Genomic DNA, 13,503 nt, shown 5'->3' with positions numbered 1-13,503 from the left:
GAATGGACATCCCATCCTCGATATGACTTATAATTTTCATAATTATTAATATTATACTATTTAAAAAAAAAACAAACCCAGACACTTTCCAAACTATATATTTTATTTTATTATTATCATTATTTTTCTTATCTTACCATTTTTAGTATTTAACAATAAATGTCTATTTTTAATCTTCATGTAATTTTTATATAACCAAATTTCCACTCTATTATTATATGCATGTACAATTTATTTAATCCACCCTTTTCTATGAATAAATATCTTTCTTTTTTCTTATATATTTTATTTTTTTGACCAAATAAATCTTATTTTACCTACTTGCTTAACCTATTTTCTTGCAATTAAAAATATTTTAGATCTATTTTCTATTTGCCTAGCCTATCTTTTCCTATAGTTAAATACATATTTTTGTACTTACTTGACCAACCTATTTTTTTATGGGTGAGTATTTACAATTTTTCATTCTTTTCACATTTTTTTAGTTTTCATATATATTCTAAGAAAATAATAATAAAAAAAAAAAACTATTGCATAACAAATGAACAAAGGAAATAATAATATGCAAACCAAGCAAAGCCATGCCCAATAGCCAACCTAATTAGTATCTAGCAAGAGACCCATTACCTAGTAGGTCGAAACAAGCCCAAGTCACATAGCTTTGGTGTGCTCCAACAAGTTGTCCAAGGTCTAACCCACTTCTAGGTGGATCACGGGCTCAATCCAGCTTCAAGAAGGCACTAAAGCCTGGTCTAATCCGTTTCTTTCCCCTTTTCACACCCAAAATGATGTCGTTTAGTATCTAACCCTATGTATAAAAGCTTATTTTTCTCTCCCTTTCTTCATTATCCTCACTTCTTTTCTCTCTCTACCCAGCGTCTCCTCCCCTTTCTATCTAAAATCACTTCTTCCTTGCTCTTTCAAACCCAAAACCTAACCCTAAGCCTTCAATCTCTTTTCTCTTTAACAATGGCTTTTCTCTCCTTTCTCTTTAATTAAACAACCAACAAATCTCTAACCCATTCGAAACCCAGAAAACCTCCCTTCCATCAATTTCAAATTTTTCTTTTTGCTTTTGTCTTTTTTTTTTTTTTTTGGTTAGGATATTATGTTAGTAGAGAATAGGGGTTTTTTTTTTGTGATTTGTTGGGTATTTCACCGACTGCTAAAGTGAAAAGCTAGGATTTTTAGGTCCTGTTCCAAGGTTTTTAGTTGCTAGATTTTTCTAGCTGTTTTGTTTTTTTCTTTCTTCGTTTTTGCAGATTCGATTCCTCCTTTAAGTTTTTTTCATCCTCCCTTTGAACCAAAATTTTTAAGGTTCTTATAGAACCCAATTATCCAAATTTTTGGACATCAGAAGCCTCCGAGTAAAAGAAAATCAACTTGAGGTGACCCCAAATTTGGTTGCCCAATGAGCATTTATTGCTTTGTGTAGATTATTGACTATGGAAGCCAAACATGCTTCCATTTTTTTATTTATTTTATTTATTATTCATTATTTGGGAAAAAAAAAAAAGAAAGGTGTCTACAATTTTAAGAAAACAAGATCGACTGTTAAAAATGTTTCTATTGGAAACAGTTCTTCTGCAAGAAGTTATATGCAATCTGATCAAGATAAAGTGCTTGTTGGTATGAATTCCATGTCCTAGATGTCACTCATAAGCATCAAGTTCAGAAATTGATGATACTTCTCAATGAGAGTGGTATAAACAGTGATGATCCTCATGACAGTTCACCAATACACAACAAACAAAACCTTATTTAGTCAACTCAACTTTTGCAGGTATTATTTATGACTATTCTTGTTTTAATACTATGAATAATCTTCCCCCTAGATACAAAAATGTCAATCATGCTATGATTAAACAAAATTCCTAGGTTGTAGATATTGGTGCTAGTAATCATATATCTTGTTCTTTATATAGTTTCAATTATGCTAAACCTAATAATGCCAAGGTTGTTGTGACTCATAAAGGGACAATCAAGTTGACTTCCTTGTTGACCTTAAAAAATGTTTTGTGTGTCCATTCATTCAATTTCGATCTTATATCAGTAACCAAATTGACTTCTTGTCAAAAGGCCTGTGTTCTTTTCACTAATAAACTCTATTTTATTCAAGATCTGTTCTCATGGAAGGTGATTGATGTTGCTTAAGTTTCCTCAAGACTATACTTCCTACAAGATTACCAAGATGAAGATTACATTTTTAAATTCAGTTTTATTAATTTTGTACATTCTTCTTTTAAGCCTTTTGTCAATACTTATAAAACAATGCATAAACAGTTCGATTAGTGGCATTTTACATTAGGCCACATACATTCAAGAAGAATAAATGTTATTCATAAACAATGTCCTAAGATTGATTGTTTAAAAGACTTAGTTTGTGAAAGTTGTCCTTATCCTAAAATAAAGAAATTACCATTTCCTACTCATATTAAAAACACAGGTTATGCCTTTGAAATTGTGTATACAAATGTATGGGGATCTTATGCAATTCTTATTGTGAAGGGTCAATGTTATTTTCTTACTTTAGTTGACGGTTTTACATATTTTACATGAATTTTCTTGATGAGAAGTAAATCAAATGTATCAACCATTTTGCCAGCTTTTTATAAGTATGCTTAAAACTAGTTTTCAACCTCTATTGTCACGACTTGGTACTCTTTTCGAGCTCGTGACAACCGCGATGATGTCTCAATAGACATTCATTACTCGAAATGTCAACCGAAACCTCGCAAGGCTCTTGCATCAATTTTACATCTCTCTTGTGAGCAACAGTTACTAAATATCATGTTTTAAGGGAATAAACTATTTTTAAATAAAAAACAAACAAAAAGTAATTTCTGCCACACAAGGGTATTGTGGTCATTTTTATTCAAAAATTTTGAAACCTGGTGAAAATAAAATTTACGATCAAAAAATATACATTTCTTATTTAAAAATAATTTTAGTAATCTAGATCATCCATTTAAAATGGAATTATGGCTAATCAAATTAAATAAAATATTAAATAAAATATTTCATTTTCTTATAAAACAATATTTATAGAATCCTGCATAAACAACTTTTGTAGCGTAAGAGCAAAATAAATTCATATATATAATAGCACACTAAACCAGGTATATAAAAATATTCTACAATGACATGTGGGCCTCAAAATAACCAAAAATATACAAGACTGTAGACCTTCGATTTCTAAGGATGCAATCCAAAAGAAATCCTCAATAAAATTGGCTGTCTACAGATTGTCCTGAGCCTAAAATGGGTAAAAAAAAGGGGTGAGTTTTTATAAACCCAGTGAGTAAGCAAAGTTCATTTACAACATTTAAAGTCGAGTAAGTGGAGACAGTTAAATCATCCCATCATAATATGATTCATAACATTTAAAACTCATTTCAATTCATATAAAACAATTCCATTTCATAGAAATAATCAACAAGGCTTATGATTCTCTTAAAAACTTGGCTTGTGCCAAAACTCATACTCGGGGACACCTTGGCCCGGGCATCTAACCGAGTCCACCAAGGATGTTAAAACGACATACACCCATAAAACATGTTTTTACTTTTAAAATATAGCCATTCCTTGGCGTTGGCTGAGTTTCATCCTTACGTGGTGGTTCGGCGTGAAGTGAACTCTAAACTTACCTTAGGAGATACCCTCCGTGCCTCTCATACTAAGGTAAAATATAACGGGGTTTACCGTGCCCCTCTAATAGGCTGGTCCACGAAAACCCACCCATGCAATAAGCTAATCAAATAACCCACCAAATCAATAAACATTTCGACAGCATGACATGGCTAATATAATATTACCCAGCCTATCAAGGTAAAACAAAACAGTTTTTACATTCCACACAAAACACAAATCCAGCCATTCATGCCGTCACATTGTCATAAGACATCAATTCAAACCATATGTCAAAACATATAACACAAGTGTATAGTCTCCACTTACTCAATTTCCAAAACCAGTACTCGATTTCAAAACAAGTTATAAATCTCTTTTCGTTTAACCAACACTTCAATTTTAAAACATAATAATTTACAATTTAAACTCATTATTCTTTAAAATCATAAAAACGAGTATAAACTACTTTAGATAGTTAAGATGATCGTCTGATTACTCACTATAGCGGGAGTTTAGAGTACTGCTATTCTTGGTCCTCGAGTACAATATCTTTACCCTTATCAGAGGGCTCACCACCTATACATAATACACAACACGTAATTCAATATATTTGTGCCAAACTGTTATAAAACTATTTCAGGCTCTATATGAATGCATGAAATTGAATGATAATTGTTCGAATAATCACTTAATGACGGTATTCTACGTGGGTTCAATTATGATCAGACTGAATTTTTATTCGACCTAACTCGAACTATACACTGTTGAATTAACCAAAACATCTTATTCAACTTCAAATATATTCATTACACTTCCAATATTCCAAATACACCAAAGTACCTCAATGAGCTTGATTGTGACTTAATTCATCATAATCGAAATTCATTTTGATTCCGGACTAACGTGCTAATCAGTGTTAACACAGTCCAATAAATCCATCTATATCATTAAGAATCAAATCCAAGTCCATTCACTATGATTTTTTCATTATTTTTCAAGTTGTTTACTAAAGGAACTATACTTTTCGATAACCGTTTCCGATATTCAATACCATAAATCATCAATTACGAGCTAAATAACATGAAATACAACAAAATCCATCATCAACATGTCACCTATAACATTCGACCAAAGAGGGTTGTTGAAGGGCATGTGATTTTCTTCCTTGCTTTTCATGCCAAACATCATCAAACAACTAAAAACACTAAGATATCATGAAATCTAGCAAAATCCACCATCAAAACCTCTTTCCCTATGTTCTGCCAGCAAGTATTCCCCCATGAAAACTTGTGTTTCATCCATAGAAAATGAAAAAGAAAGCATGGGAAAGGTGGATCTTAAGCTAAAATTGAAAAATCTTACCTTTGATTGCTTTGTTCTTTGAAATTCAACAAATTTCTCTTAAATTTTTCTCTCTAGGGTTTGTTTCTATTCTTTTATCTTTGTTCTTTGCTTTGGCCGGCCATAAAGAGTGAAATAGGAGAGTTTATAAAGGAAATTATAAAAATATTAAAGCTTGACATGTGTCACCATGTGATTGGTCCATGTTTAAAACTTAACCAATTAAGCATTTTCTCACCACCACATGTAATCTCTTAATTATCCAAAGTATAAAATAATAATAGGTAAAATTCATGGGCTTGACAAGTGTTATGGTGGTGTAAAATTTCAAAAATTCCAATTACGTCCTCGTGGACACGTAAAATGACTATTTTGCCCTTATGTTTGAAAAAATGTTGGAATTAAAATTTTTCATTTCTCAAATTCAAATCATGCTCCAATTAGTCAAACTTGGTAAAAAATTTCGTCCAACATTCCAATTTTACCCTCGGGGTGGCAAAATGACCATTTTGCCCCTACGTTACGAAAATTCTTAATTTGACTCCAAATTAATCCTCGAACTTTGAATCACCATATTAAGATATTCTTAAGGTTTAATAACTCTCAAATACATCCTAAAATCTCTATTCAAACTAGTTCGAGGTTTTAATTGACTTAATTGTACCACTAGGTACGATACCGACTTTTAATGATTTTTCGAGGCATCCTAGTATGTTGACATGCTATCAAGTACATGAATGACATGGCAAGTATATTATAGAGCTGGGCTTGACAGCACTACCCCCCTTAAAATAAAATTTTGACCTTAAAATTTCACTTACCGGACTCGGAGAAAAGATGCAGATATTGGTTTCTCATCTCGTGCTCAACTCCCACGTCATCTCCTCTATCCGAGCATTTTTCCACAACACCTTAACTATTGGAATGTTCTTATTCCTCAACACTTGATCCTTTCAATCTAAAATACGTACAGGTTGCACCTCGAACTTCAAATCTTCTTGCAACTCAATCAGAGGTGCCTTTAGGATATGGGAGGGATCAAGTACATACTTCTTCAGCATCGAGACATGGAAGACATTGTGAATCCGATCCAACTCCGGGGGTAATTCTAGTCTATATGCCACTGGCCCAATCCTTTCAATAATACAAAAGGGTCCAATGTATCTTGGATTGAGCTTTCCTCGTTTTGCCAACCGAATCACACCTTTCATTATTCAACAAAATACCACAATTTATCACAATAATATATTCAAATAAGACTTAATACCTCAAAGTATTCAAATCATTACCTTTCCAATGAGAGACCTTAAGAAAAACTCTATCATCAACTTCAAATTCCAAATCTTTTCTCTATCTATCCGAGTAACTTTTTTGCCTGTCTTGAGCTGTCTTTAATCACTCTCGGATAACCTTGATCTTATCATTAGTCAAATCAATCAGTTTTACATTAAACAATTTCCTCTCACCAACTTCATCCCAGCAGAGTGGAGTTCAACACTTTTTCCCATACAGAGCCTTGTATGGTGCCATCCCAATACTAGCTTGAAAACTGTTGTTATACGCGAACTCCACCAATGGCAAGTGTCTATCCCAACTCCCCGTAAAGTCAAAGACACAAGCCCGTAGCATATCCTCCAAAGTCTGAATGGTCCTTTCAGATTGACCATTTGTCTGTGGATGAAAGGTAGTGCTAAACCTCAAATTAGTTCTGAGAGTATCCTAAAATTTTGGCTAAAATCGAGAAGTGAACCGGGGGTCTTGATCTGACACGATGGAAACTCGGACTCCATGTAATCTCACTATCTCATCTATATAAAGCTTAGCTAGCTTCTCAATGGAATACGTGCTATGGATAGCCAAGAAATAGGCGGACTTAGTCAATCTATTCACAGTCACCTAAATAGCATCTTTCCCACTCTGTATCCACGGTAAACCCAATACAAAGTCCATAGTCACATACTCCCATTTCCATTCAGGGATAGGTAAAGGCTGAAGAGTACTCGATGGTTTTTGATGTTTCACCTTAATTTGCTGGCATGTGAGACATTTCACTACAAACTCTGCTATGTCTCGTTTCATACTCGACCACCAATAACTTTCCTTGATAGTCTTGTACATTTTGGTGCTTTCGGGATGTAAAGCATAGGTGGAAGAATGAGCTTCCTCCAAAATAGCCCGTCTTAGCTAATCATCTTTAGGGACACAAACCCAATATCCAAGCATCAAGATACCATCATCACCAAGTCTGAACTCATTAGTTTCTCCATCTCGCAACTTTTGAACTTCCTGTTTCAACTCATCATCAGACTTCTGCAATTCCTTGATTTGATTCAACAGTGAGGGTCTCACAACAAAGCTAGCAAGTAGGGTTCCATCCTCGCCATTACTCAATTGGATCCCTAGAGATTTAATCTCACGTAGTATTGGAAAGTAAGAATTTCGAAGTGATGCTAATGAAGATGAGGATTTATGACTCAAGGCATCTGCTACAACGTTTGCCTTCCCCGAATGATAATCAATCACTAAGTCGTAATCCTTAATCAACTCTAACCATCGTCTCTGTCTCAGGTTGAGTTCTTTTTGGGTGAGTAAATATTTCGAACTTTTGTGGTCAGTAAAAATCCGACAACGCTCACCGTATAAATAATGCCTCCAAATTTTCAATGCAAAAACTGCTGCTGCCAACTCCAAATCGTGGGTAAGGTAATTCGTCTCATACTTTTTCAGCTGCCGAGAAGCATAAGCTACTACTTTCTCATCTTGCATTAACATGCACCCTAATCCTAATTTAGAGGCATCACTGTACAGCACAAATTCTTTTCCACTAACAAGATTTGTCAAAACGGAAGCGGAGGTCAACCGGTTCTTCAGCTCCTAAAATCGACTCTCGCAGATGTCATCCCACTCAAATTTGACTCATTTATGAGTCAGACAAGTTAGAGGAGTAGCTATCAATGAGAACCCTTGAACGAACCTCTTATAGTAACTGGTTAAACCAAGGAAACTTTGAATCTCTATCATTGTTTTTGGTTGCTCCCACTGTAAGATTGCCTCAATCTTCTTGGGATCAATATAAATTCCAGCTCCAGACATAACATGTCCCAAGAAAACTACTTCTTTTAACCAGAACTCACATTTAGAAAATTTGGCATAAAGTTGTCTCTCGTGCAAGGTTTGCAACACATTGCGCAAATGAGTAGCATGTTCATCTTCATCCTTCGAATACACCAAAATCTCATTTATGAATACATCATCATGAGTGCCATCCTTCTTTTTTACAAACAAGACTGGTGCACCCCAAGGAGAAGTACTATGGCAAATAAAACCCTTATCTATTAATTCTTGCAACTGGACTTTCAACTCCTTTAACTCCACCAGAGCCATCTGATTGTTGATATTATTTCATTGCCTAGAAAAGGTAGTAAGCCTAAGCATGTTCCAAAGTATCTTGAAGCTTATCAAATTAATCTACCTTTTTCTTCTCATTCAGTTACATCCCATCCTATTACTAGTTTTCTTTCTTGTCATCAATTATTTTCTACTCATAAGACATTTACTGCTACCTTGTCTCAAACTTATGATCCTAACAACTATGATCAAGCTGTTAATTACTCTCATTGGAAAGATGTAATGCAATGTGAATTGAAAGCTTTGGAGGATAATGGAACATGGAATGTTGTTTTTTTTCCTTTTGATTTTTTTGCAATAGGTTTTAAATAAGTGTTTAAGGTCAAAATGAATGCCAATGGTACTATGGAAAGGTATAAAGCAAGGTTAGTAGCTAAAGGTTACAATCAAATAAAAGGTTTTAATTATCAAGAAACCTTCAAGCTTATTACTAAACAGACTACTATGAGAGCTTTTTTAGCTTTAGTAGTTGCAAAAGGATGGTTTTTATCACAATTAGATGTTAATAATGCATTCTTGAATATAGATTTACAAGAAACAATTTATATGGATCTTCCCTAGGGTTATTCTGTTAAAAGGGAGTATCCACCTAGTTCTAAGATGGTTTGTAAGCTATATAAATCACTTTATGGCTTCAAGTAAGCTTTAAGGCAGTGGAACTCTAAGTTTACTACTTCTCTGTTGAAGTATGGTTTTACTCAGTCATTGTTAGACTATTCTTTGTTAACCAAGACAACAATAAGTGCAGAATTTGTTGCATTACTGGTTTATGTCAATGACATAGTCATTGTCAGCCAGCGACGAACCTAGAAATTTTTCGAGTGGTGTTATAATTAAAATAATAATAATAATTTAAAAAATATAAATATGTTAGAATTCATAAACTAAAAATTTTAACATTAACTTCAAGAAAATATAAATTCAATACATTCATTTAATACTTCAAAGTAAAAATATTTAAGATAACCATAATTGTCCATGATCATTTTTCATATTTTGAAAACGATGCATGATAGCATCAATAGAAGCACTATCAAATACATCTTTTTCAATATATGTCACCAAGCAATCATTCATCCAGAATTACTACTCATTAGCATAACTAAGATATTAGAATTAAATCAAATATGATATTACATAACCAATTATCAAGTTCAACAACTAACAATATGACAATTTTTTATTCACTAATCAAAACTAAATATAAGCATCCACAAACCACATAAAGTTAAATACAAAAATCAAATAATCAAACAACATATCTACAAAATAAATTAAAAAAAGAAAGAATCATAATTTTGAGATATTATATGAAATGCTACATATGTATTATATATTTCTTATGATTCATTTATATATATAGGTCATTTATAGTCTGCTTTGAATTGAGTATCGATAATAAGATATTTCATGTATATATTACAATATTTCTTATAGTTCATAGCTAATTAAGAGGAAGCCAAATTTCCAGTTCCAGTGAGGGTGTTGGCCTGTTGAGTCATCATCATTGTGTATTTGTGTTTACTGTTTAACAGTTCATTATTTTTAAGTTTTGTTTCTATTTCATTGCTATTGATAATTTGTTATCCAATATTAATGTAATAATGTCTATATATATTTTTTGTAGCAATGTCAAGTGCGAATGATGATTTAGTGCCACCAATAGGCATGGCTAGTACATAACCAACATCACATTTCTCTTCACTAAGAGCAAATAAGGGTGAGACTTTAAGTTCCAAAGCAAAGAAGAAGAAAGGAGTTCAGTTGAAGACAAAATCATGGAATCACTTCACTAGGTTTGTTAATGATGATGGTGTGAAAAAAACTAGGTGTAATTATTGTGGTAAGGAATATTTTGCTGATACTAAGTTTAATGGTACATCTTCATTAAACAAACACATGGATAATTGTAAGGAATTTCCCCAAGATAGTAATAATTGTCAAATGGAATTAGTTTTTCAATCAGGAGATGGGCCTTTAGGTACTTGGAAGTTTAGCTAAGATGGCATTAAGAAGGCCATAGCAAAAATGGTAATTCGCGATGAGTTATCGTTTAAGTTTGTGGAGGGGCAAAGGTTTAAGGAAATGATGCATATTGCATGTCCTAAATTTATTGTACCATCAAGATGGACTATTGTAAGGGATTGTTATAAAATCTTTATTAAACAAAGAAACAACTTGAAACAATTATTGAGGACATCTTCTTCGATAGCATCCTTGACCACAGAGACATGGACCTCATTATAAAGGATCCATTATATGTGTTTAACAATTCACTTTGTAAATAAGGACTAGAAATTGAAAAAAAAATCAACTTTTGTCCATTTTCTAGTCATAAAGGTGAGGCCATTGGGACGGCAATTGAGAAAAACTTACGAGATTGGGGGATTAGTAAGGTTTTCACAGCGACAGTTGATAATGCTAGTTCAAATGATCTTGTAATTGTATACTTGAAAAAAATGTATATGTTAAGGGAAGATATTCTTGGATGCAAATATCTTTATTTCAGATGAATTGCTCACATTATTAATCTTATGGTAATGACGGATTAAAAGAAATGAATGAATTTGTTGCTCATGTTAAAGGTGCTATGAGATATATGAAGCAATTTCTACTAGGTTAGTGAAATTTAAAGAGTGTGTTAGATTTACTATGATTCAATCAAAAAGTAAGTTGTGTATATATGTTAACACTAGGTGGAACTCCAATTATTTGATGTTGGATGCAGCTCAAAAGTTTGAATGAGCATTTGATTCATTTGAAGATGTTGATCCATACTACATAGGTGAGTTATTGATAAGGGATGGGGTGCACCATCTCACGGATTGGACAAATGTGATGAGGCTTTGTCTTTTCTTGAAACAGTTTTACGAACTCACCATAAACGTTTGAGGTACCTCTTACACCATTGTTAATACTTTTCTTGATTCTATTTGTATCATTTATTGCACTATGCGTGATTACCAAAGAACTCCTGATGTTGATATGAAGTTAATGGCCAAGAGAATTAAGGAAAAATTTCATAAGTATTGGGGAAATGTTGAGAAAATGAATTCATTGCTTTACATTGCTTTTATTCTTGATCCTAAGAAGAAACTTGCTTTTGTAGAATGGTGTCTAATGAAAATTTATTCTCTTGATCAAGCTTCTATGATGACTAAAAATTTGAAAAAAGTAATGAAAGAGTTGCTTGATGAGTATAAAAGTATGTTGTTTCCTGAATATGTGAATGTTGGTCAAAGTAGTCAAGTTGAAAGGAGCTAATGTATAATAGATGATAGTGAAAGCTCATTACATAGGAAAGCTATTTTGTCCGAGTACAAAAGGTATAGGATTGCAAGTGACAAAGATGATCAGAAAACATAGTTGGACAAATATTTAAGTGAGCAAGATGCTGCTGATTCCGATGACTTTGATGTTATGATGTGGACGAAACTCAATAGTCAGGGGTTTCCAATTTTTGCTAAAATAATTTGTTATATGTTGGCGATTCCAACATCCACGTTGCGTTTGAACCAACTTTTAGTACTACGGGTAGGGTGCTTAATGCATAGAGGAGTTCTTTAGCTCCTAAGCTTGCACAAGCCTTTAGTTGTACCCAAGATTGGCGTGGATCTTTATCTTTCAATTGCAATGAGATTGAGTTTGACATGGTAGACATTGAAAATTTTGAATTAGGTAATTAATTGTAATTTTTCATTTTATTATTTTTACAATTCTTATTTCTTTATTTCTTATAATTTTTTTTTGTTTATGCATTTTAGAGATGTCAAAGATTGGGATTGTGGATTCCATTTCTATTGTTGACGATTTATGAGGAAAGAGGTTAAAAATGCATTCTTCACACTTCAATTAAGGTAAATGTTCAATTTTATGACTTTTTACATAATTTTTCATTTTCAATCTTCTTTTACTTTGTTATTAAAAAATTATACTAATTATATTTTTATATTCTTTCAATTGTTAGATAGCCTATGTGAGTGAATGTGAAGAGCCAAGTTATGAAGGAGATTCAAGTTGATAATTTGCAATGGTTAATGGTCTTGTGTTAAATAGTTTTATTTTGTGGATGTTAAATTTATTATCTTTAACTCTTTGTTATGTTGAATTTTGAACATTAATTTAATGGTTTATATAAAAAGACATAATTGTGTAAGTGAAGGAATAAATGTTATGTTTTTTTTTTAAGTTTAGATTATTTGTTTACGTTATAATTATAAATGAAGTTTATAAGTTTTAATATTGTAATTTACAATAAAAAAAGTGATAAAATTTTGGTCCAATAATCCAAAACCGAACTGACCTAACCAATTTAATGTTTGATCAATTTGGCCCTATTTTATATTTAGTCAATTTTGATCAATTTTTTAAAATTGTTTAGTCCATTTAGTCTTTAAATATAACATACCGAATCGTGTAATTGCTCACCCTTAGGGCAGGGTGCCCTGTTACACGCAAGTTAGTCATTGGTTACTATATATTCTTAGGAAATTCACTACTTAACTGAAAATCTAAGAAGCAATTAGTTGTTGCTCGAAGTCAAATAGAGGCATAGTATCGATCTATGACTTTTACTTGTTGTGAAGTCATTTGGTTGGGAAACTTATTGTCTAATTTTGGTATTAAGCATGAAATAGCAATCAAACTTCACTATGGTAATCAATCTGCGATTTATGTTTGTTGTAATCTTATATTCCATGAATGTACAAAATGCATAGAAATGAATTGCCATTTCATATGTGAAAAGGTACTTACAGGTGTGATTAATCCTATACATGTTTCTATAGATTGGCAGATTGTAGATTTGCTTACTAAAGCATTGCAACCAAAACAATATTACCAGTTACTAAGTAAGATGAATATTCATGCTCCGCTATGATTATTTATCTTGAAAGGGAGTATTAATCTGGGAATGAAGATTGAAGAACTTGCAAGATTGAGTAAAGAAGAAAGCATGTGCAGCTCATGTGTTCAATTAAGAAAGGTGATAGACACTTGTTCAATATTTAAGTTTATTTATTGAACTTTACCATTTTACTTTTTACTATTTACTCGAAGTAAATAGGGAGTTAGTTGCTAACTAACGGTACTAATTTTTCGCTCCTTTGTAATAGACTTTATTGC

Source organism: Theobroma cacao, chromosome 9 (genome assembly GCF_053813885.1).
Source record: "Theobroma cacao isolate CCN51 chromosome 9, ASM5381388v1, whole genome shotgun sequence".
Lineage (NCBI taxonomy): Eukaryota > Viridiplantae > Streptophyta > Magnoliopsida > Malvales > Malvaceae > Theobroma > Theobroma cacao.
Note: the sequence above shows the minus strand (reverse complement) of the source record.